Raw genomic sequence first — 20,056 nt, 5'->3', positions numbered from 1 at the left:
ATGTCTATCACATTCAGACAATCGCTTATGTCTATCACATTCAGGCATTCGCTTATGTCTGTCACATTCAGACAATCGCTTATGTCTGTCACATTCAGGCATTCGCGTATGTCTGTCACATTCAGAGAATCGCTTATGTCTGTCACATTCAGACAATCGCTTATGTCTGTCACATTCAGACAATCGCTTATGTCTATCACATTCAGACAATCGCTTATGTCTGTCACATTCAGACAATCGCTTATGTCTGTCACATTCAGACAATCACTTAAGTCTGTCGCATTCAGACAATCGCTTATGTCTGTCGCATTCAGACAATCGCTTAAGTCTGTCGCATTCAGACAATCGCTGATGTCTGTCGCATTCAGACAATCGCTTAAGTCTGTCGCATTCAGACAATCGCTGATGTCTGTCGCATTCAGACAATCGCTTATGTCTGTCGCATTCAGACAATCGCTTAAGTCTATCACATTCAGACAATCGCTTATGTCTGTCACATTCAGACAATCGCTTATGTCTATCACATTCAGACAATCGCTTATGTCTGTCACATTCAGACAATCGCTTATGTCTGCCGCATACAGACAATCGCTTATGTCTATCACATTCAGACAATCGCTTATGTCTATCACATTCAGACAATCGCTTATGTCTATCACATTCAGACAATCGCTTATGTCTGCCACACACAGACAATCGCTTATGACTATCACATTCAGACAATCGCTTATGTCTATCACATACAGACAACCGCTTATGTCTGCCACATACAGACAACCGCTTATGTCTATCACAATCATACAATCGCTTATGTCTGACACATTCAGGCTACCGCTTACGGCAGACACGTTTAGGCTACTGTTAATTGCTAACACGTCGAGACTACTGCTTATATCTGACATGTTATGGTTACCGCTAACGGCTAAGACGTTTAGGCTTCTGTTTATGGCTGCCACGTACGTTCAGACCTCCGCTTATGATTGACACTTTTGCTTATCACAGACATGATAAGGCTACCATTTATGTCTGACAGGTTCAGGCTACAGCTTATGTCCGCCACATTCAGACAACCGCTAATGCCTGACACGTTCAGGGTACCGCTTATGTCTGACAAGTTCAGGCTACCGCTGATGTCTGACTTGCCCAGGCTACCGCTAGTGTCTGATATGTTCATGCTATCGCTGATGTCTGACAAGTTCAGGCTACCGCTGATGTCTGACTTGCCCAGGCTACCGCTAGTGTCTGACATGTTCAGGCTATCGCTGATGTCTGACACGTTCAGGCTACCGCTTATATCTTACACGTTCATGCTACCGCTGATGTCTTACACATTCAGGCTACCGAAGATGTATGACACGTTCAAGTCGCTAATGTCTGACATGTTCAGGTTTCCGCTAATGCCTGACATGTTAAGGCCGTCTCATATGCCAGACACATTGCTGCCTTCGCTTATGTCTGACATGTTCAGACTTCCGCTTATGTTTGGGTGTTTTTTTTCTTTTCAAATGTATTGAAAGGATTTATAACGTTAAGAAAAATAATTTTGCATTATATTCTTTATTTGCTTATTTAATTACATATTTGTACATATCTCTACGATCAGAAACAATGTTGAACACGGTCTAACACAGTTTTAAATCAACTTACTAGAGAAAAATCTGTTATTTAAGGTTCAAAGTTAAACCACTTAGATCCAAGTTCTGAACACTTTCAACTGTAAAGGTCTTTCGTAGAAAAAACAGGCGCATTCCTATCGTTCACGGCCCGGGTTCATTAAATACGGATGTACCCCTGCATCTGCAGTTTCTGCTGCCGATAATCCTGCATGCCATCCCCCTACGTTCGCAATTTGTACAACATCTACGCAGCGCGCCTCTTCCTTGAGCATTGACGTCGGTAACAACGCTAGCAAGGATCGCAGCGATAAGAATCGCGCAAATGAAACCAGTCAGCCTCATTTTGCTTCCGGTGGTTAAATTCCTTCAAAATGTTGTCTGAAAAATAAATGTGTGAATAAAAATAATTAGAATGAAGGGAAATACAGCGATATATACGATCCAATTTTTTAGAGCAAGATATTCATCAAAATTCAATATGAGCGGTTCAAGTTCATTTCCTTATAAGTGATATCTGATTAATATAATGACCTACCAATGCGTGCTAAATACTGAAATAAAAATACTTACTGAACCAGTGTAAAACAACAACAACAACAACAACAAGGGCAACAACAACAACAACAACAACAACAACAAAGACAAAGACAACAAGGGCAACAGCAACTTCTACAACAACAACAACAACAACAACAACAACAACTAAAACAATAACACCAGTTTGTACCTTGTATGTATTCCTTTTCACACTCGCCTTATTCAGCACAGAAGTCAGAATGGCTGTTATATGAAAGTACAAGTGTTACAGGAAATACTTGAAGAGGTGCAAGGGCGGCGCTATGAATGTTATGTAAGAGCCATTTAGCTAGTTAGTATAAATTACGTAATGTTATATGTACAAAGATCTTGAAAAATACACTTCGACTAAGAGATCTCGTGCTAACCGGATCTAAGATACATATCGTAGAAGACCGCAATGACCTTACATAAGTAATGCGCTCTGATTGGACGTCATTTCAACCAATGGAGCGCGACGAGACATCATCAGGCCTTTAAAAAAAAAAAAGATATTCGGGTTACCCGACCCTACCTCTCAAATAGGCGTCGACCCTACCGTTTTTATAGTCAGTTGGTAAAAATTAAATGAAAAATATATACTTATTTTTTTAGGTGTGTGTTTCAATATGTAGTTTAAAACTTTAAACCTTAAGACAGAATATAACTTTACCATAATTATTAAATGATAAAATTGACGTTCTTTACATAAAGACTAAAAAAGTCTACCTGCCCTTCCTGTTTTGGATGTAACACTAACCAACCCATTTTTTTGGCCACATCATCATCACCACCATCATCATCATCATCATCACCACCACCACATAACTCAATTATTTGAAAACCTTCCGAAAATTGCATTTGCCTTAAGTGTTAGAAACATCAGTTTTTGAACGTAAATATGAAAAACTGAAATCTGATCTTCTATCAGCAGTTAAATGTAACTGATTTCCAGACATGTACTCCATTACATGTAAAAATTCATTCCAAAACAAAGACATATAAAAAAAAACACGTCAAAACGGTCCATCTGTGAGAGAGCATCTTTAAAGGAAATCAAAGGCCGTATAGGCCGTGTGCATGTACGTCTATGTGTATAGCCAAATGGCCTATACTATGAAAAAAGAACAGAGGTGCTAATTAATTTGCAATTTAAGTTAAAATTAGGGTCAAACATCATCGAGTTCATTCACTCAATTGGTCAGTGGATAATAACAAGTTATCCGATTAGCTACATCGTTCTTAGATCGAATTAAGACCAATTTTGAATACCAGTCCAGAAACAACTGTGAGTGTGATATATAACAAGCTACGCACATGGGCTATCTTTCTGTGAAGATAAAGATTTGGAACCCAGCTGCAGACGTAATGAGATTGTTGATGTTTAAAAGCTGTATTTGAAAATCAGGTCAACACGCACAAACAGCTTACATGTGTTTCTAATTTGTGGCATTTTCGGCTTGCTATAGTAGAGTTCAAGGTCTATGTAGGAGGTGGTTTTTTTCTAATGATTAAGACAAGTATAGTCTCGTTTATGTTTTCTCTTGAGCAAGAATTACGTCTTAACATGCTAATCTCGTACATTAAACTATCATTGATATCAATAGTATTTTAAAATATGATTTAAACATCATACAAATCCCGGATAAGCGAGATTTTTTCATGTTACCGATTTTCATATTAAACGCCATGCCGTCAAGTAGCAGTTTACCATTTGAATTAAACACCAATGCCGTTAACAACGTTGTAAACTTTAACAGATATAATGCACCAGTCATTTGTAACCGCGGCCCCCAGGTCCGGTGAATAGCCGGGACTTTGACTTACGGTCCAGCCAACCCCGGGTAAAATCCCCAGAGACTCTATATAAGGCCCACTCTCGGCTTAATTTGGCGCTATGACAAAACCACCGCTGTCACCCGGCCCTGCGGGGCCACCTGGAAAGTAAAAACACTGCCCTTTTCCCCGGCTACCCCCGGTATACCCCCGGACCTGGGGGGGGGGGGGGGGCGTGGTTACAATTGACTGGTGCATAAGCAACTGGATAACGTAGATATTCCGACCATATCAGACCAAAGGCTACATACCATCTTCATAGGGTTTGAAGCTGAATAATTTGTTATATAAAACATGTTGAATCTACTTGATTTACTTGTTGTTTATATTTTTATCGCATTGTTTGTACTACATCGGGTGTGGTCACTTTATCGAATACATAGAAGTTACTTTATAACGTTGTTTATTGTTTAGGCCTAAAAAAAAATATGTCTGTTTCGGGTAACCCGACCCTACCTATAAAAATGCGCCGACTTTAACTATGTTTTTCCGTTTCTGAGCAAAAAAAAATATTCGTTAGCGAATAGAGAGTTACGAAGGGCGGATAAATGCATATTTTAATCAGAATTATTGTTTATATGATAAAGTCAGGCAATGACAGTAATGTAGGAAATACTGCCATGTGCAAGAAAACACTCTGAACTTACGACAGATTTTGAAAAAATAAAAATAAAATAAAAATGCCTACCTACCCTACCTAGAAATTTTGGGAAGGTTACCCTAAACAAACATTATTATTTTTTTGGCCTTAGTACACACGTGGAACTTTCTTCCAAAATATAATGTTGGCTGTTGATGGTGTCGAAATTCAGTGTTATCTCGCGTGTAAATTTGTTAAGTGACTTTAGATAAAAAAAATACAAACACTGACTCTGACCTGCTGAGCAATATGAGGCAGCGGTATACTGCCTGACATAGTCTGATGCGCTGCTGGAATAAATTGTTTGCAGCGGAATGTTGACAGATGGATCGACCTACTTTTTGAACATTTTTATGTCAAACATCATGTTTGTACTTATACACACGTGTTTCTATTCCTCAGTTTTTGCTTCATGAACTGTTCAACACACTCAGTGAGAGCTACTATGGTCATTTTTAAAAATAAATGTACGGGGGTGGTATTCAATATTCAACTTAAAGGCCTAGTTTAAGGAATGTTTGGCGTGATAATCCCTGGCTGTACATTTCCTGCTCATTGCACTGATGTCACAGTAGGGGCCAATTTCCTGTGTATTTGTTTATTGGCTCAGGGCCATTTAGGGTCCATTTCTATAATGAAACCTCCCAAACTGCACAGCAGGATACTCAGATCGGAGATCTGATAAGACGGCACAAGGCAATTAGATTATGATCAATACACAGAGGTTATGTACTATACACGATTTTTATATATATATATATTTATTTATTTTTTTTTTTTTGGGGGGGGGGGTCACTAATAGAAGGCTTAAAATATGCCTTTAAGATTATCTTATGGTCATGCATTATTGACTTTATTCACTCTAATGGTCAGTTATAAATAACAAGCAATCCGATTAGCTACATCGTTCTAAGATCCCATTTGGACCTACATTTGTATATTGAATACCGCCCAGATGAGTTTTAGATCCGAGGTGTTCTAGCAGTGTATATACTTCCTTAACTATACAGATATGCGCTATAAACTTTGATGGACATTCGAAACTCCTCGGCCATTGTCCATCGAAAACAACCTCCGATGTATGTTGACCGTTTACAATGTCAGAAATATTTTACATTTAACTACTTTGCAAGTAAGTAGTAATTTCAATTTAGCATTTAAGCTTTATGACTAAACCCTTGGGAATCTTAATTATGTATACAAAAATACACATGACTGGCAATCATTTATCACCAGTAATGCAAAATACGTAATAAAACACTGCCACTAACTAAAAATACGGACTATTTCTACGGATGTGCCGGCATTCATCCGAGGTTGTTTCGATGTTAAATGGCCGAGGAGTTCCGAATGGTGCATTGTATGTCCCCTATATTCCGAACCATTGTGTTCTAAATGCCGTGATAGGCACATTGTGCACATTGAATAGAGAAGAGGGTACAGATTACAGAGTGTAGTGCACGCCAACACAATGTGTATAGACTATGACTGAGGAGTTAAAGCAAAGCTTCAATATCTCTGGCTTTGTACATTGAACAGAGCACAGATAGAGTATTGTGCATGCCAACACAATGTGTATAGTCTATAACTGAGGAGTTAAAGCAAAGCTTTAAACTCTCTGGCTTTGTATATTGAACAGAGCACAGATAGAGTATTGTGCACGCCAACACAATGTGTATAGTCTATAACTGTGGAGTTAGAGCAAATCTTCAAACTCTCTGGCTGTATATATTGAAAAGAGGCCAGTGCTTCAACAACTCTGAAGAGGAATAGAACATAGTGAACAATATATGTAATACTTAGATGACATGAATTTAAATCTTAATGATAAAGAATTTAAATCTTAATGATTAAGTATTGGCGGAGTGGGCGTAGCGCTACTTTATCATAAGGATTTTAATTCAGGTCATCTAACTGACTTAGGATACAACCTCATTGGCTGACGCATTGTCAACGCCGAATCTAACGCAGGGATTGTGTAGCGGTTGATTGGCAGTTGGCGGGCTTTTAAACACTCGCACACGTTTAAATTCTAAATGATTAAGCGTAGTTCCTAATGAATGCCCATCGGCAATTTCATTGGCTGTAAATGTAGGTTGTACATTGTATTCTAAACTGGTATAGAATATAACGGCAGAAGATGCAATGCTTTAATGTGCCTATCACGGTATATCATGCATGTTTAAATAGAAACGGAGTCGATGCAAAGCGTGAACACCTCGGATCTAAAACAAAACTTGTACCTTGCATTCTTCATTTAATGTCCTGTTCTAGATTCCAAAAATACACTATTATTTATACAATATTTGTTGAGTTGAAAAGCGTTGCAAGCAAAAAAGAAAAGAAAAAATGCAAATCCATGCATGGTTTAAATCCTGATATATCCGACATTTCGTTATTCACCGACTTTGTGCCCAGATCGAACTCGAAAAATCTACACACATTGACGAAAAGCAAAACTCCAAAGCAAAATATCCGATACTATATGCATTAAAACATATAATCTTCGTAAAAAACAGAGTTATCGTGAACTGTTTAAAGTGACACTCTTATTCAAAATCAATACATACGCATGCAGAACAAGCATACATTTTGAGTGATAAACCTTTAACTGCTTCCTAAATAATGCATTTATGGAAAATATTAATTACTGATAACAATATTGTAACCGTGTTTTTATAGCTGGAAACGCAAAAAAATATTAAACGATTGGTGAGTGCTAAAAGATTTACTGTGATCTACTCTCGTCTCATTAGGTGGAAATATCGTATTTTCTGCACCTTTCTTTCAAATAAAACTCAGTATCCTTTGAGATCCTTTGAATATCCTAAGAACCATTGTTTTCGACATTTATTCATCATTTTTAGTATATTAAAGCATTTGTTTTAATTTTGGTAAATCTTATTTGAGAGTAAGAGTGCATCTTTAAAGGGATTACCGAGTAGTTAACCTTAACACTATTTTTACTATGATTATATTGCACTTTTATAAATGATGGATCGGTAACCTTCAATGATAAGTAAATAGAATATAATACACGTCTTAATAGTTATTTAATCAAAGACATTAAAACTTTATTACAAGTTATTTACAACGACAATATCGCGTGGTTTTACTAACGCTAAGTGACAATTTGTTAAGTGCGAGCGTCAGCGACAAAATAAATGAAGGTCAGGTCGTGGATTGCTGACTTAAAACGGCTACGTGAATTTTATCAGTGTGTGTATATCACGTGGTAAATTACGTCATATTTGCTACATCGGAAGGCAACATTTTGCTTAAATTGAAGACTTAAAAACAAATATGACTTTTCTTTTACTACACCATTTTAAATGAAACAAAGGGTAGTCTATGTCGCTTAAAGAGCCCCACCTTCGTTTATTACCGGAGTTTGAGAAGGTGATTAGTTTCATCCAACAGATGGCCGTTTTTCAGTGTGTGTATACCGGTGTTAAATTACGTCATATTTGCTATATCGGAAGGCAACATTTTGCTAAAAATGAAGACTTAAAACAAATATGACTTTTCTTTTACTACACCAATTTTAAATGAAACAAAGGGTAGTCTATGTCGCTTAAAGAGCCCCACCTTCGTTTATAACCGGAGTTTGAGAAGGTGATTAGTTTCATCCAACTGATGGCCGTTTTCAGTGTGTGTATACCGGTGATAAATTACGTCATATTTGCTATATCGGAAGGCAACGTTTTGCTAAAAATGAAGACTTAAAACAAATATGACTTTTCTTTTACTACACCATTTTAAATGAAACAAAGGGTAGTCTATGTCGCTTAAAGAGCCCCACCTTCGTTTAAATACTGGAGTTGGATAAGGCGATTAGTTTCATCAAACACGTCGACAAAAATGTTTCAAAAATGATATTTTGACAGTGCTCCGTCAAACGAACGTTTTCAGTGTGTGTATACGACGTGATAAATTACGGCATATATGCTTCGTCGGAAGGCAACATTCTGCTTAAAATAAAGACTTAAATCAAAGATAAATTTATTTTTCTACACCATTTTAAATACAAACAAATGACAGTCAGTGCCACCTAAAAGGGACGCTTTCGTGTTATTACCGGAGTTTGATAAGGTGATTAGTTTCATCAAACACTTCGACAAACCTGTTTCCAAAATAATGTTTAAAAAGTGCTCCGTCAGACGGCCGTTTTGTGAAAAGATTTGGGGAAGTGTTTTAAAAAACTTTACTCTCAATCAAACTCTGGTAAAAGTTCGAAGGCGGGGCTCCGTAAGCGGCATAGACTGCACTATAGTTCATTTTAAATGGTGAAAAAATAGTGAAGTTATATTTGATTAAAGTCTTCATTCGAAGCAAAATGCTACCATCCTATGTAACATTTATGACGCAATATATAACGTGATATACATACACTGTTTATGGTCTTAAATGTGCTTAGTAGTAAAAAACGCTTTTATTCTGGACTAAATTATTTATATCATTCTCATAAGGAGTTCACACAGACTCATGCAAAGTACGTCGTACGATATGTGATTATATGACTGATTTGAATGTACGCGGTGAATTTCAAATTTTGATTTTATAAACTAATTGTAGATGACTTGTATTATCTTAATGGTTAAGAATGGGCGGACTGAGCGAAAAGCACAGTTAGGACTGTTTTGTGTGTCTCGGACATAACATACGCCGAACGTTTTAATACTTTTACATTACAGTCAGAGTCAAAGGTCGACATATTCTCTAGAACCATATCTAAACCATATTTTCGTCATGAACCGGAACGTCTAAAGGCTCTTTTTAAAATTTTGTTGAACTGCGGTTGTTGTCATGGTAACACGGCTGGCGATGCAGACCCTGCGCTTGTTGTCATGGTAACACGGCTGGCGATGCAGACCCTGCGCTTGTTGTCATGGTAACACGGCTGGCGATGCAGACCCTGCGCTTGTTGTCATGGTAACACGGCTGGCGAAGCAGACCCTGCGCATGGTAACACGGCAGGCGATGCAAACACTGCACTTGTTGTCATGGTACCACGGCTGGCGATGCAGACACTGCGCTTGTTGTCATGGAAACACGGCTGGCGATGCAGACCCTACGTTAGTTGTCATGGTAACACGGCTGGCGATTCAGACCCTGCGCTTGTTGTCATGGAAACACGGCTGGCGATGCAGACCCTGCGCTTGTTGTCATGGTAACACGGCTGGCGATGTAGAACCTACGCGTGTTGTCGTGGTAACACGGCTGGCGAAATAGACACTGCGCTTGTTTTCGTGGTTACACTGCTGGCGATGCAGACCCCGTGCTTGTTGTCATGGTAACACGGCTGGCGATGCAGACCCTGCGCTTGTTGTCATGGTAACACGGCTGGCAATGCAGACCCTGCGCTTGTTGTCATGATAACACGGCTGGCGATGCAGACCCTTCGCTTGTTGTCGTGGTAACAATAATGGCGATGCAGACCCTGCGGTTGTTGTCATGATAACAAGAATGGCGATGCAGACCCTGCGGTTGTTGTCATGGTAACGCGGCTAGCAATGCAGACCATGCGGTTGTTGGCATGGTTACATGGCTGGCGATGCAAAACCTGCGCTTGTTCTCCTGGAAACACGGCTGGCGATTCAGACCCTGTTCTAGTTGTCATGGAAACACGGCTGGTGATCTAGACCGTGCGCTTGTTGTCGTGGAAACACGGCTGGTGATGCAGACACTGCGTTTTGTTGTCGTGATTATATGGCATCTGATTCAGTTCCTGTACTTGTTGTTATAATAAGATGGCTTGCGATGCAATTACAGCGCTTGTTGCCATGGTAACACTTTTCGTCATTGCATGGCTTGTGATGCAGTCCCTACACTTATTGTCATGGAAACATGGCTGGTGGTGCAGTTTCTGTGCGTAGAGACAGTTACAAGCTTTAATTACTTCATCAATTCTGCGATTTGCTAGATTTTAAAAAGTTTTAATGTGCAAGGAAGAATATAATTATGATACCGATAAGAATTTCACAAACACACTGTTTTGATAACTAACTAACTAACTAACTAACTAACTAACTAACTAACTAACTAACTAACTAACTAACTAACTAACTAACTAACTAACTAACTAACTAACTAACTAACTAACTAACTAACTAACTAACTAACTAACTAACTAACTAACTAACTAACTAACTAACTAACTAACTAACTAACTAACTAACTAACTAACTAACTAACTAACTAACTAACTAACTAACTAACTAACTAACTAACTAACTAACTAACCGACTGACCAACCTCAAAAATCGTTCACTCTCCAACTTTAGCAAATGTACAGCAATCGTTAACAAACTTGGTTACCATGTGTATTGGAAAACTATTTCGGGCAAAGCTAATATTCCTCGAGCATCAGTTATCACCTATCAGTCATCACCAAACTTGGTCACACTAGTTGACAAAAAACCTTGGACAAGTTTGATAACTATCCAGAACATCATAGTCAAAAATGAAAGAATCAGTAGCTTCCGCCTTCTAACTTTAGCAAATGTACACCAATCATCACTGAACTTGATCTTCATGTGTATGTGTATGTACAAAATAACTTGAACAATTTCAATTACTACTCAGACTCAGAACACATTGATGTCAATGTGAAAGAGTTTGGAGTTCTTGATAAAACGCAATGCGAACTAGAATAGTATCGGCAACTGTACGCTCTCGTAAAAAAGTGGCCTTGACCTTAACTTAAAAACAGTGAAGTGAACCGTTAGGCTTGTGTGGACAACGACAATACACTCATCCACAGCAAGCCCCATACCCCTGACTTTAATAAGCATTTACTCATGCCCATTTTGGCTGAAACACAGACAAACGTTGAGGTCCACTTGCTTGCCTCAGTCAAAACAGTAGCAACGCCACCCAGCTTCCGTTGACACCTGCCCAGTCGCGACTTCCGCAACCGACGACGCTCACTTCTGACTGTCTACCAACATATGCATAACCAGTCGTTACAATGAAACCGTTACTTATTCAGGCTACCGCTGCCTTACACACTTGTCTATGGCTTATATCTGGCAGGTTTATACTACCGCTTATGACTGACAAAATCAGACTATCGGACATTTCTGACACGTTCAGACTATCGCTCATGTCTGACACATTCAGACTATCGCTCATGTCTGACACATTTATACTACCGCTTTTGTCTGACACATTCAGACTATCGCTTATGTCTGACACATTCAGACTATCGCTAATATCTAAAACGTTCAGGTAACCGCTGATGTCTGACACGTTCAGGCTACCGCGGATGTTTGACACGTTCAGGCAACCGCTAATGTCTGACCTGCTCAGGCTACCGCTTATGTCTGACACGTTCAGGCAATCGCCGATGTCTGACACGTTCAGGCAACCGCTAATGTCTGACCTGCTCAGGCTACCGCTTATGTCTGACACGTTCAGGCAATCGCCGATGTCTGACATGTTCAGGCTACCGCTGATGTCTGAGATGGTCAGGCTACTGCTAATGTCTGACATGTTCAGGCTACCGCTGATGTCTGACACGTTCAGGATACCGCTGATGTCTGACACGTTCAGGCAATCGCTAATGTCTGACCTGCTCAAGCTACCGCTAATGTCTGACACGTTCAGGCTACCGCTAATATCTGACACATTCAGACTATCGCTCATGTCTGACACGTTCAGAATACCGCTAATGTCTGCCACATTCATACTACTGTTTATGTCTGACACATTCAGTCAACCGCTGATGTTTGACACGTTCAAACTATCGCTGATGTCTGACACGTTCATGCCACCGCTTATATCTGGCACGTTCAGGTTTCCGCTAATGTCTGACATGTTTAGGCAATATCTTATGTCTGACACGTTCAGGCTACTGCTAATGTCTGACACGTTCATCCTAAAGCTTATGTTTGAGATGTTCAAGCTACCAATTATGCCTGACATGTTCAAGCTACTACGATTGTCTGACACGTTTAGGATATCACTAATATCCGACACGTTTAGGCTATTACTTATGTCTTTCACGTTCTGACAATCGCTAATGTCTGATTTATCTATACTACTGCTATGGCTTGCATGTTCAGGCTATCGCTTATGTTTCACGCGTTCAGATTATCGCTAATGTCTGATACGTTTAGGCTACAGTTGTCTGACACTGTCAGACCAGCGCTCATGTCTTACACATTCAGGATACCGCTAATGTCTAACACATTCAGGCTACCGCTTATGTCTGACACGTTCTGCCTACCGCTTATGTCTGACACGTTCTGGCTACCGCTTATGTCTGACACGTTCTGGCTACCGCTTATGTCTGACACGTCCAGGCTACCGCTTATATCTGACACGTTCAGGCTACCGCTAATATCTTAAACGTTCAGGTAACCGCTGATGTCTGACACGTTCAGGCTACCGCGGATGTTTGACACGTTCAGGCAAACGCTAATGTCTGACCTGCTCAGGCTACCGCTTATGTCTGACACGTTCAGGCAATCGTCGATGTCTTACACGTTCAGACAACCGTTAATGTCTGACCTGCTCAGGCTACCGCTAATGTCTGACATGTTCAGGCTACCTCTGATGTCTGACATGTTCAGGCTACCGCTAATGTCTGACATGTTCAGGCTACCGCTAATGTCTGACACGTTCAGGATACCGCTGATGTCTGACACGTTCAGGCAACCGCTAATGTCTGACCTGCTCAGGCTACCGCTAATGTCTGACACGTTTAGGCTACCGCTAATATCTGACACATTCAGACTATCGCTCATGTCTGACACGTTCAGAATACCGCTAATGTCTGCCACATTCATACTACTGTTTATGTCTGACACATTCAGTCAATCACTGATGTCTGACATGTTCAAACTATCGCTGATGTCTGACACGTTCATGCTACCGCTTATATCTGGCACGTTCAGGTTTCCGCTAATGTCTGACATGTTTAGGCAACCACTTATGTCTGACATGTTGAAGCTTCTTATTTTTGACACGTTCGCTAATTGCTGACATGGTCGCGCTAGCTACTGCTATTGTCTTGCACGTTCAGGCTACCGATAATGTCTGAGACGTGCAGACTACCGCTTATTGGTGATTTGTTCTTTTGAAAGGTATTAAGCATAATGTTAAAAAAATCATTTCACAATGCATTCTTTATTTGTTTATTTAGTTACATATTTGTACATGTCTCCGCTCAGAAACAATGTTGTACACGGTCTAACACAGTATTAAATCAACTAACTAGAGAAAAATCTGTTATTTAAGGTCAAAAGTTAAAAAACTTAGATCCAAGTTCTTAACACTTTCAACTGTAAAGGTTTTTCGTAGAGAAAAAAACAAGCGCATTCCTATCGTTCACGGCCCGTCGCTATTCATTATGGAGTTACCCCTGCATCTGCACGAGTAGCTGCCGACAATCCTGCATGCCATCCCCCTTTGTTGGCAATTCATACAACATCGACGCAGCGCGCCTCTTCTTTGAGCATTGACGTCGGTAACAACGCTAGCAAGGATCGCGGCGATAAGAATCGCGCAAATGAAACCAGTCAGCCTCATTTTGCTTCCGGTGGTTAAATTCCTTCAAAATGTTGTCTGAAAAACAAATGTGTGAATAAAAATAATTAGAATTAAGGGAAATATACGATCCAATTTTTTTCGAGCAAGATATTCATCAAAATTCAATATGAGCGGTTCAAGTCCATTTCCTTATAAGTGATATCTGATTAATATAATGACCTACCAATGAGTGTTAAATACTGAAATAAAAATACTAAAAATACTTACTGAACCAGTGTAAAACAACAACAACAACAACAAGGGCAACAACAACAACAACAATTACAACAGCAACAACTAAAACAATAACACCAGTTTGTACCTTGTATGTATTCCTTTTCACACTCGCCTTGTTCAGCACAGAAGTCAGAATGGCTGTTATATGAAAGTACAAGTGTTACAGGAAATACTTGAAGAGGTGCAAGGGCGGCGCTATGAATGTTATGTCAGAGCTATTTAGCTAGTTAGTTTAAATCACGTGAAGTTATGTGTACAAAGATCTTGAAAAATACACTTCGACTAAGAGATCTGGTGCTTACTAGAACTAATATACAAATTGTAGGAGACCGCAATGAGCTTATATTAGTAATGCGCTCTGATTGGACGTCATTTCAACCAATGAAATGCGACGATACATCATCAGGCCTAGAAAAATCAAAGCACTGAAAGTGCTGATGGACGGTGACATTGTTCGGTCTGCAGAACTAAGTCCTTCCTCTTATAAACACAGAAAATCATCGGAACCTAATCTTGAATAAAGAAGCATAATTTGAACACTTTTAAGTGAGGACAATTAGACAATGCTTCAAACCAAATATCTGAGCTTGATATTTATTTTCCAAACATAATTATTCATCTTAATGCTGTAGCTTTGAAAAGTTGATGAAAATGTCACCTGGCAATATCATCGTTAATGTTTGCAGAACTACTTCATAGTCAAATTTTCATTCCAGTTGCATAACAAATACGCCAAAAGGACACAATTAAGATAACTGAAGCATAACATTAACAGATGTTTTTTTAAAACAGTATACATGGTTCAAAGTTCAATGTTGTACTCAAAATTAAAAACGTAGGCCTTAGCTGAAGCAACTGTGCACAAGATGATCAATTTGCAAGAAAAACAATTGTCGAAAACCGACATAAACTTGGTATTAATGTGTAGAATGCATTGAATCTTACTAACTGAAGTACCACATAGTTTACAATTTATTTTAGCTAAGCAGTGATTTTGTATTTTTCCATTAAAAATATTACTGAGTATGTCTACGAAGGTATATAGCTTAAATATACCACCGGTTTGGAGTAAGCCTTTGTAGCACAGTGGATACAACACTGGACTGCTATTTTTTTACATTTTGGTCCTTTCTCTATAATTATGATTCAAAGCATAACACATTCTATTAAATAATTGTCCTGAGTTGCGTTACAGGAAAAAAAATTGGTGCCAATCTGGTGTACAGTCCCTTTAAAGTAACACGAGAACAACAATGATGAATTGTTTTCCAAACATAGCAACATTTTATTGCAGAGGCCACAAAAATAAAAAAGTAAGTGAAAATGTCACAATCATGGTTAGCCAAACACAACATTTATAATTATTCTTAAAGCAGTACATTTTATGAAACAGGGTCAAAAGGTCACAGTAAAGAAGATCTGAGGACAACATTGATAATTGTTTTGCAAAACTTACTGAACTTTCGTTGCAGTACCTTAGAATAGAAAAGATGGTCAAACGGTAATTATAAAGGTTATCCAAGTACAATAATATTGATATTTGTTTTAAAAGTTATACACATGGTCTAAATTTCTTTGCTGTTGCTTCAAAAATAGAATGTATGTCAAAAATCATATTCTATGTCATCAAAGCACAACATTGCTTTTTGTTTTGAAAACTGTACTAAAAACTTTCATTGAAGTAGCTTAAAAATAGGAAAGTATGTCGAAAGGACAACGTTATCAAAGCACAATTTTGATTTTTGATTTCGAATCAATGGTCTTAATTTCATGGCTGAAGCTTCAAATTTTAATGTGTGTCAAAAGGCCATAATCTAGGTCATCAAAAGACAACATTAAATATTGTTTTCAAAACTGTCTAAAATGCTATAGCTCTATAAAATAATTAGGTCAAAAAGGTCCCAGTCAGGGTCATCCGAGAACGACATATATAAATATATGTTTGTTTTCAAAACAGTACAAATGTCAAGTTTTCATTGATGAAGCTTTAAAAAACATATTCAACAACTTCAGGAAATGTGTAAATAACTTAGCCTTTGTCGATCATACTAACATATTTCCTTGACGAGTTGTATAATACAGTCTATTATATGATGACGAGTCTTAGTATCTTTTTATCAAAATATTCTTTAAGTAAAACAGCAAAAACAACTTACCTGTTTTACTTCTTTAGTAAACAAGAGCTGTCACAGAGACTGCGTGCTCGACTATTACGCCGCTGTTCAGTGTAAGGATTAAAAAGTTTTGGCGAAACATGGATCACTGTAAAATTAGATTAAATTTCAATGCAATACATTATGTATTTGTTGAGATATTAACATGAATGTGGTTACAAGGAAAATTTTAAGTCCAATGCTTGAAACTTTAACCAGTATTTCTAAGTTGCATAATAAAGGGGCAAAAATGATAAAATATAAAAGATAGAGTTATCTTTCCTGATTATTTAAGAAGGTTGAATAGTTGGGACCCTGTGTATAAAGATTCAATGCAATACATGATGTATTTGAATTTATATTTCAAATAATAAAGCAAAACCTTAACCAGAATTTTTAAGTCGAATAATAAAGCAGTGTTCGACACTAACGGGGTCCCGGGATCCCGAGGACACCAATTTTTCAGGAGGGACACCTGAACTTCGAAGTCCGGTATTCCGTCGGAACACTTAAATTTTTGAAAGGGTCATTATTTGCATTAAATGCAAACTAGAGTTATCTTACTTGGTTAATTAGGAAGGTTGGATGGTTGAGTACCATTGTATAAAATCTTAATACAATACATCAAGTAGTTGCTGAGATATCAACCTATGTGTGCTTACATGCAAAACCTTAACCAGAATTTCAAAGTCAAATAATAAAGGCCCATTTTTTGCATTAAATTCAAATAAGTGTTATCTAACTTCATTAATTTAGTAGGTTAGATAGTTGGGAATACATATCTAAAGTTTCAATGCAATACATGCTGTATTTGCTGAGATAATGACAATGATAATTAAAGGTGCTTACATGCAAAACCTTAACCAAGGTGTGACGTCGACGCTTGGGTGAGTAGTATAGCTCTCCATATTCTTCGAATAGTCGAGTTAAAAACAGGATACATGTACCATTAAAGCGATGCTCTTCTCTGCACTACAAGCATGCATTGCAAAAATTTGTATTAGTAAAAATTTCAAACCAAAAAATCATGCGATCATTCTCACACTGTTTGTAAGAAGAATACATATAAAGGTGATATCAAGTACAGCAGAAAGGAATAAAAACATAAAAATAAACTTTTTTTAATTGTGACATCATAATGGTCACCGGTAAGATGAAGTCATAGATTACTATGTGTTCATGACGTCATTTCCTATTTAAACCAATATAGTACCCCATTCAGTACCCAACGTGATTGAAAGTTTTTATCAGGAGATAAGATAAATATCACATTTTCCTCTTAAGAATTGATTGGAAATTTAATTTGACATTTTTTCATCACAATGAATACAAAATGACAAATTGTCATTTGAAAAAAACATTCTTGTCTATGAATTTGTTTAAAAACATGTGGAAGGATACTATAAGTTCCATGGTCAGTAGGTAGCCCGCGATATGGGATATTCAATGTTAAGGAAACCATATTGCGGTGGAGTGAAGCTCGAACCTAAATATGGATTCTTGCCCCCCATATTTCCAATACTATGTCACCTACTAACCCTGTAATGTAAGTATAACGTTGACAACCTCTTACCCTGTTTAAATGTTTTATTTATTCATTGAAATATTCATCAAATCCGAATAAAGATGCCATTTTGGTGTAATTTAAATTTGGAAAATGGAAAAATGTGGTGTCACCGCGTGACCTGTCCTTGACCAACAGCGGTGTTTCATAAATATTGGAGTTGTTATATTTTTTTGACCAATTGAAATAGACCAATGTTATATTGATATACCCATGTGTATTTAGGAGAGAACAAATGTGTGATGGCTGTATTTAACTGGATATAAAGTATACAAGTAAATAAAAAAAAAAACGAAAAAAATAATCTTTATGAATAAACATTATTCAGAATGGGTGGAGTGATCGATGATAATGAGCCCTTCTTAATCATTAAGCTAGTTACTTTAGGTCATTCAATTGACTTAGAAAACAACCTCATTGTCTAATTCATTGTCGACGTAAAATCTTATGCAGGGATTGTGCATCAGGTGAGTGACAGTAGGCTGAGGAAAAACCAAACTTGAAGAATGAAATTGTTAATGATTAAGGATAGCACTTCATTTATGCCTATCTGAAATTTCATTTGCTTAATTGTAGGTTTATTCTATTTTTGTTGTTAAAGCTGCACTCACACAGATTGAAAGTATTGACAACTTCTTTATTTTTTGTCTTCGAACGAGCCATTTTTTTGCGAAAATCCATGTAAACCAGTAATATAAGACTGCTGACAAAAAATCAGATCATAGATTCTTATACTTAAGTTCAAAAATTGATTTTTTTATGCATTTTTTCTTTAACCGTTAGTATCAGTTTAAGCCATTAAGCATCGATTTTTGAACATATATATGAAAATCTAAGATCTGATATTTTGTCAGATATCTTATTAATGGTTTGCACATATATATTTACGCAATAATTTGCTCTTTCCAAAACAAAAAATAAAAGAAGCTGTTAAAATAGTCAATCTGTGGGAGTGCAGCTTTAAGGGCTCATTATTTCTTAGTCTAAACAAGTTGATGTTCAAATTAAGAGTCTTCTTATCCATAAACATCTATTAAAACAAGTTTTTAAAAAAGAGGGTGTTTTGAAAATATCAAAATTGACTTAAGGAAAAGAATTTCATATTTATCAGGTTTGAACTGACATTTCCAAATGCTTTACCCTTTGGAACAAGCCATGTGGTAACTAAGAAATATGTCAAGTCCAAGATATACGCATTAGCACAAAATAAACCAAGCACAATTTTGATCACAATTCACACACTGTGCAAGCATGTCAAAACATGGCCATGTTAAAATTGCAAAATTTCCTTCTGATTGAAAAAAAATCACAGGCTGTCAGACTAAATAACTGACACTCCTTTTCTATAAAAGTTCATGCTGTCTTCAGAAATAAATTGAAATAACGAATAAGGGTAATGTAACATTCTGCCAAAGGGGGAAGTGCATTCATAGTATGTGGATGTCCTGGATTAAATATGCAAATTAACATACCAGGTCTCTGTTTGGAGGAAGAATACATGTATATGTATATACAAGGGTTATGCATGATTTTCTCTGAAGGGATCTGTTGGCCTTGAACATTTCAGTAATATGGCTTGTTTTTATTGATCTTTTTTAGACATACATGTTTGATGCTTGATAGGCATACCAATGAGAATGATTTGCCCAAAATTGCAACAGAACAATTTCAGGGGCGTAGCCAGCGTTACACACTTACGCACATGCGTAACATCAATTTGAAAAACGGAAAAATGGCCAAACATGGCATCAAAGTCGAGGGTTATGTTTTGACATCATAATAAAACCTTAAAGGGAAGATCAGCTATAGAAAGCATTGTTCCTCTGTGCTAGATATCTAACACAGCCTTAAAAATCACTTAAATTTTTTTATGTGGGGAGCAGCCCCCCCCCTTAACCTCCTACGGTTACAGGAATTCCCC

At 37.6% G+C, this 20,056-nt stretch overlaps 2 long non-coding RNA genes across 2 annotated transcripts; both read right to left on the bottom strand.

Annotated features, from left to right (window-relative positions):
- Positions 1-1,541: 1,541 nt before the first annotated feature.
- On the bottom strand, positions 1,542-2,499 carry LOC128218224 (uncharacterized). Its single transcript, XR_008258338.1, has 2 exons — positions 2,344-2,499; positions 1,542-1,994 (listed from the first exon to the last, which is right to left on the bottom strand). It is a non-coding gene; the product is annotated as an uncharacterized LOC128218224 (long non-coding RNA).
- Positions 2,500-13,773: 11,274 nt separating this feature from the next.
- On the bottom strand, positions 13,774-14,780 carry LOC128218371 (uncharacterized). The gene is made up of 2 exons (XR_008258360.1): positions 14,504-14,780; positions 13,774-14,217 (listed from the first exon to the last, which is right to left on the bottom strand). It is a non-coding gene; the product is annotated as an uncharacterized LOC128218371 (long non-coding RNA).
- Positions 14,781-20,056: the final 5,276 nt, after the last annotated feature.

This window comes from Mya arenaria, chromosome 14 (genome assembly GCF_026914265.1).
Source record: "Mya arenaria isolate MELC-2E11 chromosome 14, ASM2691426v1".
NCBI lineage: Eukaryota > Metazoa > Mollusca > Bivalvia > Myida > Myidae > Mya > Mya arenaria.
This window is presented reverse-complemented; position numbering and strand designations above follow the sequence as displayed.